Source organism: Macaca mulatta, chromosome 5 (genome assembly GCF_049350105.2).
Source record: "Macaca mulatta isolate MMU2019108-1 chromosome 5, T2T-MMU8v2.0, whole genome shotgun sequence".
Classification (NCBI taxonomy): Eukaryota; Metazoa; Chordata; class Mammalia; order Primates; family Cercopithecidae; genus Macaca; species Macaca mulatta.
Window position 1 is genome coordinate 14011263 of NC_133410.1, and position 26483 is coordinate 14037745.

Consider the following 26483-nt stretch of genomic DNA (forward strand, 5'->3'; position numbering starts at 1 on the left):
TTAATACCACATCTTTCTCTTCCTTGATTGACTCCCTCATTTTATAAAGAACATTCTTCAGTTGCTTCCTAAGAAAATATGTGGAGTGGGTAAAACATTTGAGTTTTTCTTGTCAGAAAATGTCTATACACTATGGTATACCCTAAATCGATAATTTGGCTTAGTATTGAATAGTAGGTTGAAAATAATTATCCCTCCAAGTTTTGAAAACATTGCTTTTTTTGTTCTAGCATTCAGTGTTGCTGAATGCTTCGACATTCAGAAGCCATTCTGAATTTCCTCTCTCTCTCTCTCTCTCTCTGTCTCTCTGTCTCTCTCTCTCTCTCTCCCCCACTCCCTCTTTCATCTCAAATAATTCATCTAGGGTCTTCTTGTGTACAGTGTGCTGAGCAATCAGGGAACCCGTCAGTGTAGAAGCTCACGTATTTCAGCTGTGACAGATATTCCTACATTATTCATTTGATTATCTTATCCTTTCCTTTTTCTGTATCTTCTCTTTCTGAAACTCCTAATGTTTAGAGGTGAAGCTTCCCAGATTGAGATTCTAATTTTCTTTCCTTCCTTCTTATTCATCATTATTCCTCTTGTTTTTCAACACAGTTATTTTCCAAAATTGTACGCACTTTTAAATTTCTTTTCTGGTGTATGAAATAAAAATATTTTCCCCAACAGCTCTTTATTGCTCTGATGTTTCTTTTTCCCTAGCTTCCTGTTGTTATTCTAAAGATGCAACAAATTTTCTTGTCTTTCTGAAGTTATTAGTGGCAGCTTTTTAAAAGTTTTCCTCTGTTCCCAACATTGTCTCTATTTCACTGAATTCCTTTTCCTTGTTGTTTTTGTTGATTCGTTTCTTTCAGGCGCGGTGGCTCACGCCTGTAACCCCAGCACTTTGGGAGGCCGAGGTGGGCAGATCACAAGGTCAGGAGATCAAGACCATCCTGGCTAACACTGTGAAACCTCGTCTCTACTAAAAATACAAAAACAAACAAAAAAATAGCCTGGCATGGTGGCGGGCGCCTGTAGTCCTAGCTACTCAGGAGGCTGAGGCAGGAGAATGGTGTGAACCCGGGAGGCGGAGCTTGCAGTGAGCCGAGATTGCGGCCACTCACTGCACTCCAGCCCGGGAGACAGCGAGACTCCGTCTCAAAAAAAAAAAAAAAAAAAAAGATTCGTTTCTTTCATTGGTTGATCTTTTGCGTGTTTTCGGCTCTTTCATGTGGAAAGCCTTCCTCAAAATACCCAGTTATCCGGGATTGTCCACTTGTTTTTTCAGAGTGAAGCACCAAGTGTTTTATCTGAACACTGTAAGCATGGGCAGATACTTAATTGCTGGGTTTTACTGATAGTAATGAAAGGGCAAGCCATCCTTCCTCATGTAGAGCTCCACATGTCTGTCTCTAAAAATGTCTCTGGGCCCACTTCATTTCTACACAAAATGACCTTCCAATCTGCTGCCATAGAAGGTGAAGAATAGGACATATGTCTGGCTGTTGGCCTTCTAAAGCAATGGGGGAAGGGTGCTGAGTGTCTCTGAATTTGTTATATAGATTTTCTTTAATCCCATTTAACCCCATGCCACACTACCTTGCTCTCCCCAGATGTTGGTGTCCCTGAGACCACAGTCCCACTAGTTTATTCTCCAACAAATGACTTTTCTCCAGTGTGACAGTAAAAGGCAAGGATGTAACCACCTTCTGGCTAGGAAAGGCTGGGAGGAAGCTGCACCCTCAGGGGTCTGCCAGTCACTCTATTTGAGCCTGTCCCTCCAGCCTTCCACTGATCCTATACTCTTCTTGCAGAGCTTCTCAGGCTCCATGGGCAAGTCATCTGCAGGCATTTAAGGAGGTACTTTCTCCACTCTGCTAAGTTGCTTGCCATGCCTGCATCTGTTTCCTATCTTCAGAAAAGTGGTTGAGCCATTCCATTCATTATTGTCTCTCCTACTATTCTTTTTGTTCTTGCAGAACAATATCTGTACTTACCTGCCAACATTTCAAGAGTTTGGGAGGGAGACGTGATAAGTCTATGTGAACAACGGACTGTGATTAACTGGAAGCCTAATGACAATTAAGAAAACACAAACAATGGAGTCAGTCAAGTGGCGAAACTAGAAAGGGCAGTCTAGGCAGAGTTCTACATGATGGTCTTCTAGGAGACATATAAAATCATCTGTTCATGGGTAGCATCTTTCGACTGCGGAATACCATGCGACTTCAAAAGAAGTAGCGTAGTATTCAAGTAGCATAGCATTCAATTTTCAAGCTTAGCATATGGGAGGATACAGATTTTATTCCAGGTCTCTCACTAAGTAGTTGTGTATCTATCAGGAAAATTGAACTTCTCTGGGCCTCCATTTCCTCATCTGTCAAAAATGGAGAAAAATTAGACCTACTTCATAAGGTTTTTGTACCAATTAAATGAAAAGATGCTTTGTGAAGAGTTTAGCCTTGTGTCTAGCAAAACAGTAAGCACCAATAAACATGAGTTAATGTCATCATCATCAACCTCCAATTATACAAATACACATTAATAGGGAAAATTTGACTAAGAAGACTGACCAAAACAATTTAGATGAGCAGAATAAATTTGTATGAAGAATTAGCAACCAAATTACAAAAGACTTACTTTGGATTCAGTTTCCTAATAGAAACTAGAGTTATTTGAAGGGTTAAACTAAACATAAGTATTTGTGTAAGATGCTATTTAGAACGTATCACACAGTACTTATTAAGTAGTAGCTATTTTGCTATCATTATTATTAAATATAGGCATAGGACAAATAAAGCATCCTGAAAAGTTTAGAACTGGAAAGTTGAAATTAAACTGCAAATGAGAGTGACTGACTGTCAGACTTAAAAACTAGCCCAGAGGTACACTCTGATATTTCAGTCAATCCCTGGAAATAATGGAGGGTCCAGCCAAGTTCTCCTATAGGACTTTGTACTTCCCTTAATACATAGCATTACCTGTTCATGTATTTTCCTCAAGGGACTATAGCTGTGGTTAGGGAGGAACCCAGTTGGTTTAATTCTCCCCTCTATCTCCCCAACATGTAGCATTGTACTTAGAACACATAGTTCATGATAAATAAAAACTGCTTAAATTATCTAAATAAACATTTGCAAGAGCAAGCTTGAGGTGATAGAATGGAAAATAGCTGGTTTGATATGCCTTTCATTTCATGCTCATGACCTCACAAATCCCCAAATATTCCATATTCTAGCCTTTTTTAAAAAAAAAAAATTAAGTTTCTTATGCATAAACTAGGCACATTGAGTAGCACTGAAATAAACAACCCCATTTGACTTCAACTCTTCAGAAATCTCCAAGGTTGGCAAATCTCACACGAGCCTGCCCAGCAGTACTGACGCCCTACTTGACAAAAGGGTTAACAGCAAAGCACTTTAGGAAAGGACTACAGTGCTGACTATATTTGTTTTTACCCGATATACTTACCAGGCTTTTCTTATTAGCTAAACATCTTGTCACAGATTATTAAAATGAAACAATTGTTGTTAAAACAAATGAAAAAAAGATGCTGTCTGTAATGCCTTGAATTTTACTCTTTGTAGGCCTGCCAATTATAAGATTCTACAATATTTCCTGTCACCACGGAGAATGAATGGTTTTTTTCTGCATAGTACACAGGGTTGAAAAGTATCCTAAGACAAAACATTGTATTTTAATGATGCTTAAAGTATTTTCACGTGTTTACATCATTTGGTTCTACCCAACGATTTAGTAGGAATAATTCCATTCTTGCAATGGAGAAAAAAGGAGTTAGTGAGGACTAAGTGACTCAAACCAAGGTCACACAAAGAGTTGAGCATGCAAGACAGTGGAAAAGTAGCCACATAAACAGCAGTCTGGGAGGAAGAGGACTTGGGTTCTTGTCCTGTCCCAAGTCTAATAAGCTAAGCAACCTTGGGCTAGTCATCTCATTTCTCTGGGTCTCAGTTTCCCTATGTAGAAAATGAGAAGTTTATATTAAAAGCCTTTCTAGTTCTAATACTCGGAAATTATAGAATCTATCCCCAGATTTTCTGAGCTCTTTCCAAAGTAATACATGAAGTTGTTCTCTGGGATCAAACTTCTGTCACCAAAGAACCCAATTCCTTCTTATTTCTCAGTTTCCAGATGCTTACTTTGAAAGACAACAAATTGTATGCAAATGGATTGAGAAGCTGCTATGTGGCAGGCACTATACTAGGCAGTCATGATGCCAAGGTGAAGAGACCTGGTGCCTGCCCTCAAGGAATTTACTGCCTAGGGGAGACACATAACCACCCACAAAGCTATGTCATGGCTGTAGAAATGGAGAGATGACATACAGTATGCAGAGGAATTAGATAGATGGAAAGATGGATGGATGGATGGATGGATGGATGGATGGATGGATGGATGGATGGATGTAGATAGATAGATAGATAGATAGATAGATAGATAGATAGATAGATAGATAGACAGATAGAAATATAGATGTATGTAAGCAGGCTCAGCAAGCTCAGGTTGGTCTTTTTTAGGAAGGGATATTTGTGTTGACTCATTAATGGACAGAAATAATACATTGTGATGGTACATAATAGCTTGTGCAGAGTCAAGAAGGTAGGGGGTGGCATGATGCATCCAGAGAACCACCAGTCCTTCTGGAGTGTGGGTGGGGCTGTGGAAGCAGAGGTGCACACAGTGAGAGGCAGGGCTGGCAAAAGGAGCCGGATGTAGTCATGAATGGCTACTGTTGTTCCATGTGCTGTTACTTTTTAGTCTTGATTTATTTATTTATGTTGTACCTTGCTCCTGAAAGGATCTGAGGTTGTGTTAGTCCATTCTGCTTTGCTATAAAGTAACATCTGAGGCTGGGTAATTCAGAAAGAAAAGAGGTTTATTTGTCTCATCATTCTGCAGACTTTATAAGCATGGTAACAGCCTCTGCTTAGCTTCTGGTTGGGGGCCTCAGGAAGCTTACAATCATGGCAGAAGGTGAAAGGGAGGCAGTGTGTCTCATGGCAAGAGAAGGAATCTTTTAAACAACCAGCTCTTGCATGAACTCAGAGTGAGAACTCACTTCAATGCTGAGAATCACATTTCAACATGAGATTTGGAGGGCTCAAAACATCCAAACCATATCAGCGGTGGTTTGTTTAAGTGAAAACAACAATAACAAAGCAACAAAAATTCAGACTATCTTAAATAATAAGGAAATATATTTGGCTCAGGAAAAAAGAAACCTAGAAACCAGCTAGACTTCAGGATTTATTCACCTGAAGACTATAACTCAGTTTCTCCATAGTTTTATGATTGCCCCTTACTCAGTGTATATACTTCCCTCTGACATCCAGTGGTTACTTTTTCAGTCACAGGAACTGTCTGACTCAGAACCCTAAGAATTTCTCCCTCTTGTGTCTCTAGACTGAGCTTGATCGATTCATGAATGGAGTCCAGGGGCCTAGCAAGTGCTAACTGTCTTAGACCTGGATTCCTGAATCACTATGCCAGTTTTGCATGAATTAGCTCCAAACAACTTACATGAACCTCCAGAACTGAAGATGGAGACAGGGTTCCTGAAATCAAGGGTGACAGAAGGAGGTACATCATTAAGTGAACACTGGGATAGTTTACTTAGGGCAAATACAATAATGGGTATATAAACAGCAATATCCACTGCACTCACAATAAAGTAAAAATTAATATAAAGATTCTGATGCAATATAATAGTCTTATAATGTTATTTTGTAGTCTATATAGCTCTATAGACTATATAATAACATATAGTACTGTTATAAATAACAAGATAAAGCTGAAGAGATAATAAAGGTAAAATGGTGAGATGAGAACAATGGGAAAGTTACTAGATAGACTCTGAACAGTAAAAGCCCCAACAAGTTAATTACAAATAAAACGGCAGGCTGAGAGCGGTGGCTCACACCTGTAATCCCAGCACTTTGGGAGACCGAGGTGGGTGGATCATGAAGTCAGGAGATCAAGACCATCCTGGCTAACATGGTGAAACCCCGTCTCTACTAAATATACAAAAAAATTAGCCAGGCATGGTGGCGGGCACCTATAGCCCAGCTATTCAGGAGGCTGAGGCAGGAGAATGGCGTGAACCCGAGAGGCAGAGCTTGCAGTGAGCAGAGATCATGCCACTGCACTCCAGCCTGGATGACAGAGTGAGACTCTGTCTCAAAACAAATAAATAAATAAATAAATAAATAAACAAATAAACAAATAATAAATGGTAATTTTGTTTTGAGCCTCCTGGCAGCCAAAGCAAAGAAGGAAGAATGATCAGTTAAAGGGGCCACATTATACTTTGGAGGAATAAAGATATTTCTGATCCAGAGTCCTCAGATAAATTATTTTTCCCACAAGTCTTCCTAAAGGGGTCACTGCATGACAATGGAACTGTCAGTAGCATCCCTATGGTGTATGCAATGAGGAGTTTGAAAACATCTATCAACACTACCACAAATTTAATTTAGTTGCTCCGATATATTTGGTCCAAACCAAGGCAATTCTCAGATGCTCTGGATTAATCCAAGGATAAAATTTGGGGTGATAAGAGGATGTCTCTCAAACTGGGGTAAAATTAGAACTGCTGGGGACACAACAGGAGTTAAAAATAGTATATATTCCTGGTGGCAGGAAGGAAATCATTTTGGCTTGGCCTTTTTCGTGACAGAAACAAATTTAAAAGATTATTTTTGTATTTAAACCAACATAAATACATTACAGAGTAGAATATAAAATGCATAAATGCTATGAAAAAGAGAGCATAAATGAAAGGATATCCCAGTTGTGTGAACAGCCTTGAGCTATATACCCAGTCCCCAAGAGGCGTCATCTCATGGTCTTCTACCTTTCAGGTTTGTTCAGAGGAAAGATTTCAAGACACTTCCCTCTACATTTTCCTCATCTGGCCAACTCCTAGTCATCTCTGATAGCTCCTTGTACTCCTTTGATCATGTCACTCTGTACATTTTGTTGTGGTTATTTGTTTAAAATCTGCCTCCCTTAATAGAATGGCAAGAAATTGGTTACCTTGTCCTCCAATTCCTGGTGCAGTGTCTGTGTGTGTATAAGAGGCCAATGAATTAATAAGTTAATGAACTAAAGATGCCTGATTGTTATGGGCCGAATTGTTTCCCCTCAAAATTAATACGTTAAAGTCCTAACTCCAGCACTTCAGAATGTGACCTTATGTGGAGTAGGGCCTTTAAAAAAGTAATCAAGCTAAAAAAAGTTATACAAGTGGCCTCAATAAAATATGACTGGTGTCCTTATAAGAAGAGGAGATTTGGACATAGAGATATGCATAGAAGAAAGATCATACAAAGAAATGGCCAAGAAGATAGTCCTGGAATAGATCTTCCCTCACAACCTTCAGAAGGAACCAGCTCTGCCCACAGCTTGATCTCAGACTTTCAACCTCCAGAACTGCAAGACCATACATTTCTGTTGTTTCAGTTGCTCACTCTGTGGTACTTTGTTATACAATCCTAGAAAATTAATACACTCATCTTCAAATCCTTCAGATGGCCCTACCTCCCATTAATATAAATGTGAGTCTCTTTCCTTGCTCTCTTGCTCTCCATGTAATGAAATACATACTACCCCACAGACGGAAGAAGTAGGCCTTCAAATCCTATACAATTTTCAGGCATTTTTTCCTTTAATATTGTAACCCAGCAGCCTTCTACAATAGGCAGAAAAATCATGAAGATAGTTTAACTGGAGAGATGACAAATAAGTGCCATTTTAGTTTATAAGGAGAATTAAATTTTTGAGAACTAAACATCCTAATTGGTATCTTAAAATTTTTCATTAAAAAACAATCCCGGTTCATTGAGTTTACTTATAAACTTTGGCTGTAGTTTACACTTAGAACAAATGGTTTTAATTTCATTATACACTACCAAATCAACCAAGTCATTGCACATGTAAACTTAACCTTCATGTCTTGCAAATATGTGTGTGTATGTGTGTGTGTGTGTGTGTGTGTGTGTTTCCTGGTGCTTTCCTCTAATTTTTATTGTTTAAATTTTTTTCTTTATTGTTTCTCAGTAACTGAGTGTTCCTTAAACCAGACAGAGAAAAACAAAAGGAAAGACATTCTCAATCATGGGACTGAGGCTGTTAGATCCCAGAGATTGTTTTCCAAAGAGTAAATCAAAGTACTTTTCCACTTGAATCACAGTACTTTTCCAGGACTAGCTATAGGATTATCGTGGTACAAATTTATTTGCTGTGACAGAATAGAGAAAATTTAGGCTATTATTTTCCACAGACCCTAAACACTTTTGCAAGAATATCAAAACCCTAAGTTAACATTGTTTCACTTAATATGACCCAGTGTTAACAATTAAACAGGGCCAAGCATTCTGTAAATATTTAAAACTCTACAAATTTACACTTGGCATCATCTATGAAAAATTTGGGTACCTACCACTCATTTGGAATTCAGGTGTGAATTATAAAGTGCTCAAAAAATTTAAAATAACAGAAGGCAGGCCAGGGTCATATGCAGGCAGGAGTACTAAGGGTAAGGAGAAGTGCTAGTTGACATCCTAACATCAAATGAGGAAGCAGGAAACCCATAAAAACTGGTCACAAGCATATAAAACCCCAGCATTCATTTTTTATAGAAGCACCGAATGTTAAATGTGTCATAGGCCCCAAGATATTAATGTAATACAACCCAACAGAAGGAGACAGGGTCGCTGCAGTGCTCCCTGGAAAGGCAAAGGGATCAGGAACCAGGCACTCGGAAGGCCCCCGATTAGCCAGGCCACTTGGGAAAGTCATTTAATCTCTCAAAGCTGCTCTTTATCCACAAATAAAAATAATAATTCTGTCGTTGCCTACTCTAAGGGTCATGGTGGGGATCAAAAGTAAAAGAGCTGCTGCATAGAGTCACTGACTGGATTTCACACCTCGTTCCCTCCTCTCTCTTTTCTTGGCTTCCAGCACCCTACACACCACCCTGTTTCCCTCTAATGCATTGGCTATTCCTGCTCATACTGCTATGCAGGTTCCATTCTTTGATCTCTAAATTTTGGAATACCCTAGACTTCAGTCCTTATCCTTTTTCTCTGGCCTATATAAGGTCTCTCCTCAGGTAATCTCAAGGCTCTAAGTATGATTCCTTTTGCTAATCATTCCCACATTTTTATCTCCGATTTTAACCTTCCTTCTGAATTTCAGACTTACATATCTAACTGTAAACTCGACATATTCACTTGATGCCTGATAGGCAACTCAAACTTTATATGGCCAAAAGAGGCCTCTTGATTCTACACAATCCAACCCCTTATTTTCCTAGTCTTCTCTATTTTTGTCATTCATCCTCTCAATTGCTCAAGACAAAAAAAAAAAAATCTAGGAGCTAGATTTCCTGGTCCCTCATCTCCCACATCCTATCCACCAGCAAGAACTGTCTCCGAAACAGATATCAAATCTGTCCATTTCTCTTCACCACTACTACCATAGCCCTTGTTCAAACCACCGTCTTTGCTCATCTGAATGTCCACAGACGACTCTCAACTGGTCCTCATTTTCCTATTAGCCTAGGCAAACTTTTTTTAAACATTTATTATAGCCTTTATACAAACTTAATTTAGTGACATTATATAAATAAATAACAAATGCATAAAATACAGTGTTTTTAATTTAAAAATCACCAAACAATTACACATATATGTATATGTAAAAAAAGTAAAAATCAATAAAGGCCTAGAATGATACACACAAAATCTATGATACATTTAACTTCTTCAAAAAAAATTAAGACAAGGATGAAGGACAAAATGGACTTGACTTTAACACATAACATTCCCTTCTTTTAAAAAGCATAAGAACTTGGAGCAAACATGTCAGTATGTTAAATGTTGATTCTTGGTCAGATATTTTGATACTGTTCTCTGTAAATTTCTTCTGATTTTTTTCAAAATAAAAAAAGTAAACCCAGAAAGGAGAAGATAGAAAACATAACAAGGACAAGGGTAAAAGGAGGATATAAAAAGTATAAAAGGATAATATCCTGAGCTAAAAAAAATGCATTAAAACTTTAAATATAAAATGTTCTACACATGTACAGGTAGAGAAGTATTTCAACTTTTTGAAAAAGGAAAAAAAAGTCTTGCTCTCTTTCTAATTGAAATGTTTCTATGTGTCTCTGCACTGTATAAAATCTTGAAAATATAAATCAAATCATATAATCTATTTAGAGTCTTCCAGTGGCACAACACATTTAGAATCAAATTCAAATTCTTTACCATAGTATACAAAGTCCTACCAAATCTGAATTCTAATCATCTCTCCAACTTCCTCTGGCCCCACCACCATCATCTAGGGGCCAGCCATACCACCTGTCTGTCAATCACAAGTTCTTCCTCACATGAAGCCCTTTGCAGTGGCACCTCATCTGCCTGGATGGCACTTCTCCCAGAACTAAACTTGACTGGAACCTTCTTGTCATACGAGTCTTTTCAAATAAGACTGCCTCAAGGAGACTTCTCTTGACCAACTGATCTAAAGGAGCCCCGTAACACTCTCAATTATATCACCCCATTATAATTCTCTTCATAGCACTGACCACCATCTGATATTTTACTGATATTTTACTGTTTATTTATTGGTATTTATTCATGCATTTTCTTCATCCCCCATCCTTCTCCTGGAACATAAACTCTATGACTGCAGAGGCTATGTTATATCCCCAGGACTAAGAACTATGATGATCCTCTATAAAGAGTGTATTTGTCTCTAGTGCAGTATAACAAATTACCATAATCTTAGTGGCTCCAAACAGCAACCATTTATTAGTACTGGTCCTTTAGGTCAGAAGTCCATTCACAGCTTGGCTAGGGTCTATGATCTGATGAGGGCACTAAAGGCTGAAATCAAGGTGTTGACTAGGCTAAGTTCTTATCTGGAGGCTCTGGAGAAGAATCTGCTTCCAAGCTCATTCAGAGTATTAGCAAAATCCAGCTTCATGATACTATAAAATTGAGATCTCCATTTCCTTACTAACTATCAGCCAAGGGTTCCTAGAGGCCACCCACACTCCTTATCATCTGGGCCCCTCCATCTTCAGGCTGGCAATTGTGTGGCAAAGTCTTCTTATGCTTTCCAATCTGACTTTCTCTTCTATTAACAGCTGGAAAACTCTGTTTTCAAGGACTCATTTGACTCAATAGTGCCCACTTGGATAATTTCCCTATTTTAATGTCAACTGTGCCATATAAAAAAATCTAATCACAAGAGCAAAATCCACTGTATTAGTCAGGGTTCTCTAGAGGGATAGAACTAATAGGATAGATGTGTGTTAATTTTATTTTATTTTATTTTATTTTACTTTATTTTGAGATGGAGTCTCCCTTCTTTGTCCAGGCTGAGTGTAATGGTGTAATCTCGGCTCACTGCAACCTCCACCTCCTGGGTTCAAGCAATTCTCCTGCCTCAGCCTCCCAAGTAGCTGGGATTACAGGCATGTGCCAGCATACCCAACTAATTTTTGGATTTTTAGTAAAGACGGGGTTTCACCATGTTGACCAGGCTGGTCTCGAACTCCTGACCTCAAGTGATTCTCCTGCCTCGGTTTCCTAAAGTGCTGGGATTACAGGCGTGAGCGACCACACCTGATTGGATAGATGTATTTGAAAAGGAGAGTTTATTCAGGAGTATTAACTTACACAGTCACAAGGTCCCACAATAAACCGTCTTCAAGCTGAGGAGCAAAAAAGTCAGTCTGAGTCCCAAAGCTGAAGAACCTGGGAGTCCAATGTTCAAGGGCAGCAAACATCCAGCACAGGAGAAAGATGTAGGCTGGGAAGCTAAGCCAGTCTGATCTCTCATGTTCTTCTACTTGCTTTTATTCTGGTCATACTGGTAGCTGACTAGATGGTGCCCACACAGATTGAGGGTGGGTCTGCCTTTCCCAGTCCACTGATGCAAATGTTAATCTACTTGGGCAACACCCTCATGAACACACCCTGGATCAATACTTTGCATCCTTCAATCCAATCAAGTAGACACTCAGTATTATCTATTACAATCCACTATATTCATTGTCCTGGGGATTATGAAAAATATGTACAACAGTAAGCAGGAAATCTTAGGGCTTGTTTTAGAATGGCCTTTATCTATCTGCCTAAAAGAGAGGGTATTTTAGGCCAGGCGTGGTGGCTCACGCCTGTAATCCTAGCACTTTGGCAGGTCGAGGTGGGTGGATCACCTGAGGCCAGGAGTTCGTGATCAGCCTGGCCAACATGGTGAAACCCCGTCTCTACTAAAAACAAAATACAAAAATTAGCCGGGCGTGGTGGCACTCACCTGTAATCCCAGCTACTTGGGAGGCTGAGGCAGGAGAATCACTTGAACCCGGGAGGCGGAGGTTGCAATGAGCCGAGATCACGCCATTGCACTCCAGCCTGGGTGACAGAGAGACTGTCAAAAAAAAAAAAAAAAAAAAGAGGGTATTTTACAAACATTGGTGAAAGAAAAAAAGAATGAGTAATAAAAGTAGTTATCTAATATCACACATAATCTCACCAATATTGGCATTAAAGTAATTTAATTCATAAAGAAGTCCCTGTGACATCATGAAAAGCTTAAAGTGGGTATAATTTGCCATGGTTAAGAAGAAAGTTCACAGAAGCAAGAATAATTGGGGGCGAGGGGGTAGCTCAGAAATATAAACCCTAGTTAGCTGATGCAGGCAGTTTAAAATAACAACAACACAGACTAATTGGTAAGACTTGGTTTTCATTTGACTCAGCTACTTACGAGCTCTGATGTTGAGCAATTTATTTAATATATCTAGTTCAGGTTTCTTCCTTCTCAAATGGGCAACCACTCCACAGGTGGTTGTGTGATTTAAATTATTGGATGCATGTTCATTATCTAGAACATTATCCAGAGCATAGTAACTACTTGAAAATTGTCATCCATCACTCTGCAAAAATCAGTTATTTTGAATGCCAATTCAGATTTGCTTCACCCAGGCAGTCTTTCAGTGGATTTTTGCAGGGTAAGAGTGAAGAGGGTTGGTGGTATGTTCTAATGTTAGAAAATTAGTCAGAAATATATATTTCTGAATTGAAACTTATTAAATTAAACAATTATTGGTGTATTGCTTAAGAGCTATATTTCTTTTATTCTAAAAGAAAATAGCCTTATTGGGTTTCACAGAAAATGCATATATTCTTAGAATTTGAACTGCCTGCTTTACTGACCATGAATATCGTGGATTCTGCTCTTGTGATTAGATTTTTTTATATGGTACAGTTGACCTTAAAATACGGAAATTATCCAAGTGGGTCCTGTTGAGTCACATGAGTCCTCTGAAAATAGAGTTTTCCAGTTGGTAATAGAAGAGGAATATATATTTCTGATTAATTTTCCAACATTAGAACATACCACCAACCCTCTTCACTCTTACCCCACAAAAATCCACTGAAAGACCTTGCCTTGATGAAGCAAATCTGGGAATTGTCATTTGAAATAGCTGATATGTGTATATATAAAAAATAATTATATATTTATAACATATATAATATCTATAATTACATATTATATTATAATATATTATATATTACCTATTATATCTATAATTATATATTACACATTATATATTATAGATATTAATTATATATGTTATAAATATGTAATTATAGATATTAATTATATAATATATAATTTCATATATATAAAATCAATGTTCTTCTTGCAAATTACCTGAACAACTTTCTGAACCTCAATTTCTATGAAGTTGCCATACTGAAGACTAACAAATTCAGTGCAGTCAGCTTTCCTTTCACTGATGCAAAGAAATTCTTATTTATTTAGCTAAGTATCATGCAAAGAAATTGAATAAAGTTTAATGAACATATTTTATTAAAAATACCTATCTTTAAATACTGCAATCTCAGCACAGCAAAGAGCTCCTAACAGAAGAGGCAACAGTGCAGTGGCAATAAATCCCAGCTCTGCCACTTAATAGCTCTTTGGCACTGGACAAGTTAACATAATCTCTCTGTGCTTCATTGTTCTCATCTGCAGAATGGAAACAGTAGTTAATCATAGGGCTGATGTAAACACCAAATAATTCAGTATAAGTAAAATATTTAGAACAATGTCTGGCATAGAGTAAATGCCATAAAGATTTATTGACTAAAATTAGGACTTTAAGGAACAAATAGGACCTGGCTGAGGGGACAAGATACCTACATCTCATGCTCATTCAGTGAATACTCCTAATTCATAGATGGTACTATTTAAGTTGCTGTTTTTCTCCAACACCACCACCCCATCTTTTTTTTTCTGATGGGCTGCTGTATCAATTCAGATTTTCTGAGAGGTAGGCACCAAAAAGGGATTAGATGAACAAGAGATTTGATGGGGAAAACACATATGAAAGATAAAGATAAAGGGAGCAGGAGTGGTAAGGAAGAGCTTTCAGATCATAACACAGATTGGATAGTTATGCAAGGAGAGAAAGAAAGAAGGACTGGCCAGGAAAAGCTCAGACTATAGTGAGGTTCTAAGAAAATCTCAGCCAAACCAATAAGGAGTCAACAAGCAAACACAACATTGCCTGTTAGTGGAATCCCACATTGGGTAGAGAAGGGACCCAGTCCCCCCGTCATATCCAGATGTTGGCTAGAAGAGTCCAGATGAAGCACAGCATTGGCAGTTTTGAATGTGAAAGTCCAACAGCTGCCATCAGCTGTGCTTCCCACAAAAGGTCCTCTTAAAAGTGGATCTGAATGGCACACTTCTATGGTTGCTAGAGCCCCTGTGGTTGCATTTATGCAGGTGAAACGCACACATAACATGATGTCCACTGACCTTTTTTATTAGGTCATGATTTATAGACCATTGCTGGCAGGTGGACACCTGGCAGGTATCACTGAACACTCTAATGTTTTGCGGGGACCAGCCAGGAGGAAGCAACTGAGGCTACTGATGGCTCTCTGATGGGATCTATCTATGGGGAAGATTGATGCATTGCTGGTTAAATGTATCTGTGGACTGATGAATTGATCCTTTCCTAAGTTTGGCATTTGCTGATCATGGAGTTCAGTACTGAGCAGCCTTCTTTTACATGAAGGCCAATACAGGAATAATATGTATGGGTACATATTATATGTACACATAGGAGTGTATGTGTGTGTGTATTACTTAGAGGCTATATTTCTTTCATTCAAAAAGAAAATAGACTTATTGGGTTTCACAGAAAAAATATATATCCTTGGAACTTAAATTGCCTGCTTTATTGAATAGAAGAATGCCATTAAGAAAGTTGGCACTGCTTTTTAGCCACCAAAATGATTATATCCAGAATTATTTGAAAAACATCAAGAATAAGGCAACTTTCTAAGTTTCTCATCTTGAAATTAGATCACAGACCACATTTCCAAGTTCAACAGCCCCAGCTGGCTCTCTGGCTTGTGTGTTGACCACATCTCCATAGTATACCAGGTGCTAGGAGAGGACCAGGGGCACAGAACAAAAAGACTAAGTGCCACGGCTTCGGAGGACACTGCCTAGTACACTAAGCTAACAAGGACAAAAGTGCTCTAGAGGTGTGTGAAGACATCATGCAAATTCAGAGGAGTGAGCCTCAACTCATCACTATGGGAAGAATAGTGAATAGCTGGGAACTCCAGGTAGCAAGATGTGCCTTAATGGTGCTGCTGCACACACCTGACATCCAGCTTTTTCCTCATCCTACACCACATCTTTGCTTCTAGTTTAACCTTGACTCTCCAAGTGCAGATGAGCTTAGTGTGACCCTTGCCACCCCAGTCAATTATTTATTCACCAATTTCTTAATCAAGGATATATTGAATACAAAGTGCATTAGACTACAGTTTGTACTGATCCAAGGTCCAGTACATAATATATATCTATATTGTTACATTAATTTGCAGTATTAATCAACTCAAATCACTTAGGGAATAAATAAAATCCCAGCAGCTATAAATTAGCCAGTTTCTCATCTATATTTTGCAAAGATGGCATGAAAGGTTGAAGGATTGTATTAGTTCATTTTCACACTGCTGATAAATACATATCCAAGACCGGGCAATTTACAGAAGAAAGCAGTTTATTGGACTCACAGTTCCATGTGGTTTGGGAGGCCTCACAATCATGGCAGAAGTTGAGGAGGACCAAGTCACATCTTACATGGATGGCGGCAAGCAAAGAGGGAGCTTGTGCAGGGAGACTCCTGTTTTTAAAACCATCAGATCTCATGAGATCCATTCACTGTAACAAGAACAGCAAGGGAAAGATCCGGCCCAGTGATTCAACTATCTCCCACTGGGTCCCTCCCACAACATGCAGGAATTATGGAAGCTACTAGATGAGATTTGGGTGGGGATACAGAGCCAAACCGTATCAACGATTATGAGATTTGCTGCCAGAATATCAGCACTTACCATGTGTGACCTGAACAACTTTCTGAAACTCATTTTCCTTCCCATAATCTGGAAAATGGAGATAACAATATTTATCTTGCAAAGTATGCATTAAATTTCATACGAAAAGAGCAAAGTACAGTGACTGGAATAACATAAAATGAAAGGTAGAAAATAAACTAAGATGTGTAAAAAGGAAATTTAGATTTTTGAAAATAATTTAGAAGTGGGACAAATGCTCCTAAACAAGAAAAAAATCAGGAATCCTAAAGAAAAAGCATAATAGATTTGAATATATAAAATACTTAACCTCTATGTGATAAAATATAGCATAAACAAATGCAACTGAGCATGTAATAGGCCAGGAAAATACAGTTTCAATGAATACAATGAAGATTAATAGCCATTTTTTAAAGTTTCTGCAAATTAATAAGAAAAATACAACCCCAGAGAAAAATGACCAAATATTATATATCAGCAATTCACAGAAGAATTATAGCCAATAAAGACCTGAAAACATTCTCAGCTTAGCTGCTGCTTAAGTAACACAAATTAAAACAAGTAAGTGATTCCATTGTTTTTACTCACCATATGAACACAACAATGTAAATATTCATAACATGCCTTATAGGTAAATATATGGGCAAATGGATACTTTCATATACTGCTTAAGAGAACATTGAGTCAAGGTGCCTGCTGGTGTAGTAAGCTTCACTATTATGATGCTTGGTTACAAAAAATGGGGGAAAGATAATTTGAATCAATTTAAGTTAAAAATAAAAACATTATTACTGTTTACTACTATCATCATAAAGAGATTGAGATATTTCCTCAATCTTAACATTGCTCATGTAGTTTGACTGCAGGAACACTGAGAACCAGGCACTCAAATTGCATTTAGACTTATCTTGGGGGATCTTCTCTGGGTATGGGCTTCATCCTTTTCTCTCTCAGTGCCAAGTAACTTTGTCCCTTTGGTGCAAAACAGCAACCAACAAATTTTGAGTTTTAAGTCCTTAATAGCTTCAACCATCAGAAAATTATTGATTCAAGTCACAAGTTTCCCATGCCCAAAAATTCCAAGAAAGTCAGTCTCTGGCCCTGACTAGATCCAATGAACATTCCTGGACCAATAATTGATAACTTTAGAGATGAGGTTCTATGACTAGCCCAGCTTGAGTCTGGAGCCACTCCTGACCCAATCCATTGCACCAGAAGATGAATTCACATTAACTTGGCTGCTCTCAACAGAAGGATGAGGGAAGTCATAATTCCCAGAGGAAGGGACTGTTATTCCCAGAAGAAAAACATGCTAGCCAGATGCAAAAGAGCTTAAAATATACAGGCACTCAGTGTCCTTTTTAATAAATTAGACAATTAAAAGATAAATTGGTATAATCAATTAATTAGAAGAGGAATTTAGCAATATCTATGAAGACTTTATATAATCTTATGTCCACTAATTCCACTTTTGGTCATGTATCATAAAATGAACATATATACACAAAAAGTATTAATTTATTAACTTGTTCATCAAATATTTAGTGCATGGTGTGTGCTTACTATTCTAAGAGCTGGAATAATAGTAATAAAAAAGATAAAACTTTTCTGTATTTACATTTGAGTGGAGAACAGAAATTATAAATAAGTGATCGGCACATAACAAATGTTTGTTATTAAGCATTCTGTCCAATTTCAATGTCTAGATGTCATAAACTTACAATATAAATATATCTTTTGTTTATGATGAGTTTTCAATATTTCAAATCTTCATCTATGATATCATATACACTAGCAATTGCAAATGGTGTCATGTCTAATTTTTACAGAATTGTACACTTTACAAAAAGTTTTCACATCTACTATCTCATTTCTCTAATTCATCAACACTCCAAATTAGATAAAGGCAGTATTTTTATTACTTTATCATTGAATCTCCTCTCCAGAGCCAAGCAAAATGCAAGGTAAGCACCAAATAAGAATTTGTTAAGGTATCAAAATTAAGAGGCATGGCTAAAACACAGAGGTGCTTAGGTAACATAGCAAGTTATATCTTTGCAGCTGCCATTCCTTCTAGGTTTAAGGACCTTGAAATTTGGCTTTTAAAATAAATAATTAAGTATTTTGTTCATGGTCTATTCACAAAACAAGAATTGCTCTTGTAAAACTTGGAATAGCAACTGGAATTCAACGTATGGAGCATAGAAAGAAGTTTTGGTAACACCCAGATTTGAGCCTCAGGAGAAATCTAAGACTCATGTTTTAATTTTAAACACATATGTGTGACCTGGACAAGTTACTCTGCCTCTACAAAATGAGGTGATTGATTCAATTGAATAATTTCTTCTGGCTACAAAATGTGATGATATGTCTTCTTTTTCAACCATACCTGTTCCATAACTGGGGATGGACCTCAATGGTTGTGCTTTAGTTGACTCTGAAGACAAGGAAATGCATTGTAAAACAAAGTCATTCCAGGCATCCATGTGATCAAATGAGTGTTTTAGGCTCCAAAAATGAGGTTGCAAACCTAATTATGAAAAAGAATAAGCATTAGTTCTGTTACTTAGTTAAATGAGTCAACAGAAGAGAGTTTAAGCCTATTCTCTTTCTTGGTGAAGTCTCATCAAATGCCATGACTTTGCAGATACCTACCTAGGTAAATGCATTGAATGGAAACTACTGAATAAGAAAGTCTGTTCTTAGGCAATCACTTTGGGCTGAAAATGTAATGACAGAAGTAGTCCTTAGACAGGGTATAACATGATTAGTTATATCCTTCTCGATTACAAAGAATAACAAGCACACATAGTCCCTCACCTAATTTTCGTGGCAGCTTCCTGTGGTGGGATATAAATGGGTTTTGGAATACCATGAACTCAGGTTGAAAATTCTAGCCTTTGCCCTGAATGACATTGGCTAAGCTATTAAACTCCCTTAAACTCAAATTTCTAATCTACAAAATTAGGATAATAATATTTACATTATGAAATTTAAGTCACAAATGTATTTAAGCACCTGGTTGAGTCTTGTGACACCAAATAGATCATGAATAAACATTGACATATCACAGTTTGTTTAACCATTCATCTATTAAAAGACATCTGGATTGCTTCCAGTTCTGCCTATTATAAATAAAACTTCTTTGAATATTTATGTACAAGTTCTATAAAAATAAGTTTTCATTTCCCTGAATAAATCCCTCAAAGTGGAATTGCTGAATGATATGATAGCTGCATATTTAGTTTATAAAGAAATTGCCAACCTGTTTTCAAGAGTGACTGTGCCCCTTTACATACCACCAGCAACAAAATGAGATCCACTCTCTTCACATTCTTAACAGTATTTGGTATTGTCGTAATTTTTATTTGTGCCATTCTGATAGGTATGTAGTGATAACTCATCATGGCTTTAATTTTTTTGCCATTTGCTAATCAGGCTGTTTGTTTTGAGAGTTCTTTATGTATTTTATATGCTACCCCTTTGTCAGGGAAGTGGTTTCCAAATATTGTGTCTCCAGCTTCTATCTTGTCTGTTCATTCCCTTAGCAGTGTTATTCTGAAGGCAAAAGTTTTTAATTTCAGTGAAGTCCAATTTATTCATTTTCATCTTTTATGAATCTTACTAATAATGTTATATTTAAGAACCCTTCATGCAAGACTAGGTCACAGAGCTTCTCTCCTATGTTCTCTTCTAAAAGATTAACAGTTCTATGTTTTATGTTTAAATACATAATGCATTTTACATTTTTGTATAACATGTGAAGTTTAGGTTTATGTTCATTTTTATTGCCTATAAATTACAATTACTCTAGCACCATTTGTTGAAAAAGTTGTAATTCCTCCTATGAATTGCTTTTCCATCTTTGTCAAAAATTGCCAAGACCATACACTGGGGAAAGGCCAATATCTTCAATAAATGGTGCTAGGGAAATTGGATATCCATATGCAGAAGAATGAAACTAGACCCCCACTTTGAACTAAATGTAAGACCCAATATAATAAAACTATTAAGTAGAACAGAGAAATGCTTCAGAAAATTGGTTTGAGAAAATATTTTATGAATAAAACCTGAAAAGCACAGGCAACAAAAACAAAAATAGACAGATGGGATGAAATCAAACTAAAAACCTTCTGCCCAGCAAAGGAAATAATGAGCAGAGTGAAAAGACAAGCTACAGTCTAATGAGAGAAAATATTTGCACACTATTTATCCTACAAGGGATTAATATTCAGAATATACAAGGAACTCAAACATCTCAACTACAAAAAAAATTTAATTAAAAATTTAAAAATAATAAAAATCAGTTGGGCATATTTATGTAGTCCCTTTGTATTCATTCTCTTTATGTCCTTTTCATCTATATGTCTATCCTTCCGCCAATAACATGCGGTCTTGGTTACTATAGCTAAATAAGTCTTGAACTTGGGCAGAGTGACTCCTCACACTACATTCTTTTTCACAATTGTTTTAGCTATTCTAGTTCCCTTGCCTTTCCATACTACTGTTAGAATAATCTCGTCTACATGTACAAAAAATATAGCTGGAATTTTGATGAGAATCTTATTAAATCTGTTTATCAGTCTGGGGAGAATTGACATTTTTATTATGTTGAGTCTTCCAATCCATAAACATAGTACACCTCTTCATTTATTTAGAAATTCTTTGATTTCTTCCATCAGTAGTTTGTAGTTTTCAGCTTGTAATTCCTGTACATATTTTTTATATTTACACCTCAGTATTTAATTTTTGGAGCAATTGTAAATGGTATCATACTTTTAATTTTGATGTCCATGTTTTCACTGCTAGCATATAGAAATGCAATTAGTTTTTGCATGTTTATCTGGTATCCGGTGATCTTTCTGAACTTACTTATGAGTTCTGGGAGAGTTTTTATAACACATTCTTTCAGATTTTCTATGTAGACAACCATGTCTTCTACAAATAGTGAAAGTAGTATTTCTTCCTTTTTGATGTGTATGTCTTTTTCTTTGCTTGCCTTAATTGCAACAACTAGAAAGAACTTCAGCATTATGTAAAATAAGAATGATGAAAGCTGACATCATGTATTTTTCTCAATTTAAGGGGAAAGCATTCAGTAATTCATCACTAAGCATAATGCTAAGCTGTAGATATTTTATAATTTTTTACTCAAGCTGAGAAAGTTATCCTGTATTTCTATTTTTTATGATAGATTTTATAATAAACACACACTGAATTCTGTCAAATGTTTTGTTTTATTCTGTTTTCTTTGCATCAACTAACATGATTGTGTGGTTTTTTTCCTTTCTTTCCTCTGGTAATATGGTGGGTTACACTGGCTAGTTTTTCTATATTGAACCAGACTTGCATCCTTGGAATAAATCTATTTTGGTCATGAAGTATAATTATGTTTATATATTATTGAAATATATTTGTTAATGTTTTATAAAATATTTTTTCTGTTTATATTCGTGAGGGATATTTACCTATAGTTTTCTTTATTCTGTACTTCTTTTGAGTTTTCATTTCAGAATACCATTAGCTTCATACATTTAATTAGGAAGTAGTTCTAGTTTGTTTTCTAGAGAGACTAGACTGTGCTGAATTGGTATTAGTTGTTCTTCAAATATTTGGTAGAATTCTTCCGTAAAATCATCTGGGACTGGATGTATTAGTCTATTCTCACACTGCTATAAAGAACTTCCTGAGACTGGTAATTTATGAAGAAAAGAGGTTTGACTCACAATTCCATAGGCTGTACAGGATGCATGGCTTGAAGACTTAAGGAAACTTATAATTATGGTGGAAGGCAAGGGGAAGCAAACACACCTTCACATGTAGGAGCAGGAGGAACAGAGAGCGAGAGAAGGGGGAAGTGCTACACATTTTCAAACAACCAGATCTCATGAGAACTCACTATCATGACAACAGCAAGGAAATCCTTCCTTCCCCATGATCTAATTAACTCCTACCCGGTTCCTCCCCCAACATTAGGGATTACAATTCAATGAGATTTGGGTGGGGATCAAAGAGTTTTAAAGTTACAAATTCAATTTTTATGAGTTGCTGGGCTATAAAAATTATCTATTTCTTATTGAGTGTGTTCAGAGTTTGCTTTCTGAAGAATTGATCCATTTTATGTGTTATCAAATGTTTGTATGTGGAGTTGTTCGTATATTCACCTATTATCTAATGTCTTCAGGGTTTGTGGTTATATCAGTTGTTTCATTTTTTTATATTGGTAAATTGCCTTTTCTCTTTTTTTCTCTTTGTCACTCTTACTAGAAATTTGCAAGAACCAGCTGTTTTTCTCTATTTCTAATTTTGTTAATTTCTACTCTTATCTTTATCATTTCCTTTCTTCTGCCTGCTTTATTTATTCTTCTTTCAGTTTCTTGAGGTGGAAGCTAAGACTATTAATTTGAAATGTGTCCTGTGTTCCAATGTAAGCATTTAGTGCTATAAATTTTTCTCTCAGTACTGCTTTAGCTGCATTCCACAAATTCTGACATGTATTATTTTCATTTTCATTCAGTTCAATGTATTTTTTTATTTCCCTTGAGAGTTCTTCTTTGACTCAAAGGTTATTTAGAAGTAAGTTGTCTAGTTTTTAAGTGATTGGAGGTTTTACTGTTATTTTTAAAAATAATTTCTAGTTCGATTTCACTGTAGTCAGACAACATGCTCTGGATGATTTTAATTGTTATAAGTTTGTTGTTGTTCTTTTTATGACTCAGAATATGATTTAACTTGGTATATGTTCCATAGGTGCTTAAAAAAATGTGTATTCTGCTGTTGATTGAGTGTTCTGTAAATATTGATTACATCCTGTTGGTTCCAGTAGTCTTGTGACATGAATATTAGATCTTTTGACATAGTCACATAAGTCCTGAGTATCTGTTCAATTTCCAAGTTTATTTTCTATTGTTCAGATTGGATAATTTCTATTATTCTTTCTTTCAGTTTACTGATTCTTTTCTCTGTTCCCTCCATTCAGCTGTTGAATCCATCTACTGAATTTTTTTGTTATTGCATTTTCTGCTCTAAAATCTGACTTTACAGCTTCTACTTCTGTTCATTCAAGAGAGATTGTCCTGGTTCTTGGTTTGATGAATCATTTTTACTGGAACCTGGACATTTTGGGTATTTTGTTAAGAAACTCCAGATTTCATTTTAACCTTATACTTTTGTTAGCTATCAATGATATCACTCTGACAACAGCAGACAGGGATATTGACTCATTACTTCCAGGTAGAGATAGAAGTCCAGGTTCCTCACTTGGCCCCTGTTGATACCTGAGAACAGGGGGCTCTATGTTACTACTGAGAGGAAGTGGGGGTCTCAGTTCCCCACTACCCCTCACCTGATACCACCCTGGATAAAAGTGCAAATGACTCATTACTGCTCCCCACATGTCCACCACAGGGATTGTATGGCCTCATTACCACTGAACACTAGCAAAAATCCAGACTCTCCATTAGGTATCTTCTGATGTCGACTCAGTAGCGGGAGGGAGTAGAACCTAATTACTGCAGGGTGCAGGTGGAAGTCCAGGTTCACATGTGGTCTCCACTGACATTGTGAGTGGGGGGTCTTCATTACTTCTCAGCAAGAATGAAAGTACTAGCTTTCTATTTGGCCTCCTCTAACACCATCCAGCACCATCTAACACATCCAGGTATGTTTAGGGTGTTGGGGGAAACACTTTGTTACAGCCTAGCAAGAGTGGAGCTCTAGGCTACCCACTTGGTCTTTACTGGCATAGCTGATAGCCGGGTCACATTTTTTTTTTTTCTGTCGTTATTTGGCCGGAATAGGATGGTTATCGTCTAAAGTTTCTGTGCTGCTAGACTGCCCCTTCACCTTTTTTTTTTTTTTTTTTTTTTTTTTTTTACATAGAGCAGACTTTTGTTTGGGCTTTGTTTGTTTGTTTGTTTGTTTGAACATGTTAGCATTTACAGAGTTCTAGATTCTCCACCTCCAATTCTGGGATATACAAGGCAAAAAGGAAATCAAAGGGCCTTACTGTCCCTTGGGTTCCAAGATGCCTAGATGGTTATCCTTCTTTTCTTTACCTTTTGGACTTTTAGATTTTTGTTTTGTATATAATATTCAGGGTTATTTGTTGTCCTTAGTGGAAGGAAGAGGGGCAAATAATCTACTCTATCTTCAAGGAGGCAGAGGTTCTAAACATTTATTCTTAATAACATCTTATAAAAACACATTTAAATGACATTGAATAAAATGTTAAAGTAGAGTAAAGATTTCGTATGTTTAGTAATCTTATTGTTATTCCTTACAATATTAAGATTTGTAGGTGAGTATTGGCCACATTCTTAGCAAAGGCATGTGTATGTATAGTCACCTATCTAATTTAAAGGTATTTTTGGTAGGCAGATTGATAACTATGAATAGGTGGTTTGATGGTGCTAAGTAAACCAGCCTTCCTCAAATAAATTCTCTCTCTGGCTAGTGTATAGCATTACCAGGCTTAAGCTTTATCCCTTTAGTGAATGTCTATAATATCTGCTGAATATAAGTATCCATGGAAAATATATGGTACTACTCTAGACCCCAATTTGTGCTACATGCTTCCAACCCTCACCAATAGAAAGGAATTAGATACTTAACAGAACCAAACAAATATGAGGACAGTTCACCATAACTCCCAAGTATATTCTTTTAGACACATACACACAGTCATGTACATGCATCTCTGCAACACATACGTACATATGCATCTCAATCAATCAAATTGACAAAGAAGACCCAATTTAATCAGCATTTTAGATTATAAGTAATATTTATTGACAACTGTTTGGTGTCTGGAATAGGTTACAAGAAGTTGGATGTAACATGTCTTCCCACTCACTTGAAGAGAGAGAATCTGATTTTCTCTTGTGTCTTTCAGTCATTTAGGAGCTAAGCTCAAAAAGTATTTATTAAGCACTTACTCTGTAACAGACACCATGTTACTAGGGATAAGAATGTACAACTCACTTCTTTATGCTTTCTCTTATTTGATGGCTCTTATACCAAAAATTTGTTTCTGTAAAATTGGTTTTCTTAATCATAAATTTGTAATGCATTTTAGAAACTGCTTTCCCATACTTCCACTCATTAATTCTTAAAATAAGGTAGAAAGCTCTATTATTTCTTATATTTAACAAATTAGGGCAGTGAGGTCAAGAAATTTCAGTGTCTTTCCCACCAGCACACAACTAGAACTTCAGTGATGTCGTAAACAGTGATCTTCTGGCCCTCCAAGCCCAGAACACTTTCATATGACACCTAGATGCTGCTCATTTTCCGAGAGCTTTTCCCCCAATGATCTGACCATCTTTGGTTAAGATCCACCTTATGATTGTATTCATTTTCCTAAATTGTTCTACTAAACCAGTAATTCCATGAGGATGAAGCTCTTGTTATGATTCATTACTTTTATACATCTGTCCTTGTTGGCCTTCCCTTACTATTTGTTAATTTCAAAATTGCTGCAATGGATCCAGACTCTGAAAAAGAAATAAGCCTTGATGTTCTTCCTTGTTATCAATCGACCTGCCTCTGCCTCTTCCTAGCTCTGTGGTCTCAGCTAAATTAATAATATTCTCTTAGCTGAGGTTTCTTATTTTATTTTATTTTATTATTTTTTATTATACTTAAAGTTCTACGATACATGTGCAGAACATGCAGGTTTGTTACACAGGTATAAACGTGCCATGGTGGCTTGCTTCACCCATCAACTCGTCATCTATCTTAGGTATTTCTCCTAATGCTATCCCTCCCCTAGCCCCCAAACCCCCGACAGGCCCCAGTGTGTGATGTTCCCCTCCCTGTGTCCATGTGTTGAGGTTTCTTATTTGTAATATGGGTGTAATAATGCTTACCTCTCAGAGCTGTTAAAAATATAAAGAATACTCAACGGATTGTGCAAAACTCCTAGGAGAATGTTTGGCAGAGAGCAGGCCTTCCTCTCCTTCCTACTGCATAACAAACCTCTTGAGAATAGGAACATGTCCACACAGTGCTTTGTACTTATCAGGCATTGGAAACAGATTTGCCGAATGAATGGATAAA

At 36.9% G+C, this 26483-nt stretch overlaps 1 long non-coding RNA gene across 1 annotated transcript in view; it reads right to left on the reverse strand.

The window, feature by feature from the left end:
- LOC114678133 (uncharacterized) overlaps positions 1–26483 on the reverse strand; it is a 93228-nt gene that overhangs the window by 40632 nt on the left and 26113 nt on the right. Inside the window, exons 5-7 of the long non-coding RNA XR_003729400.2 lie at positions 18814–18954; positions 16446–16493; positions 16125–16272 (exon numbers count right to left, since the gene is read on the reverse strand). This is a non-coding gene — a long non-coding RNA (uncharacterized LOC114678133). The remainder of the gene's footprint in view (positions 1–16124; positions 16273–16445; positions 16494–18813; positions 18955–26483) is intronic.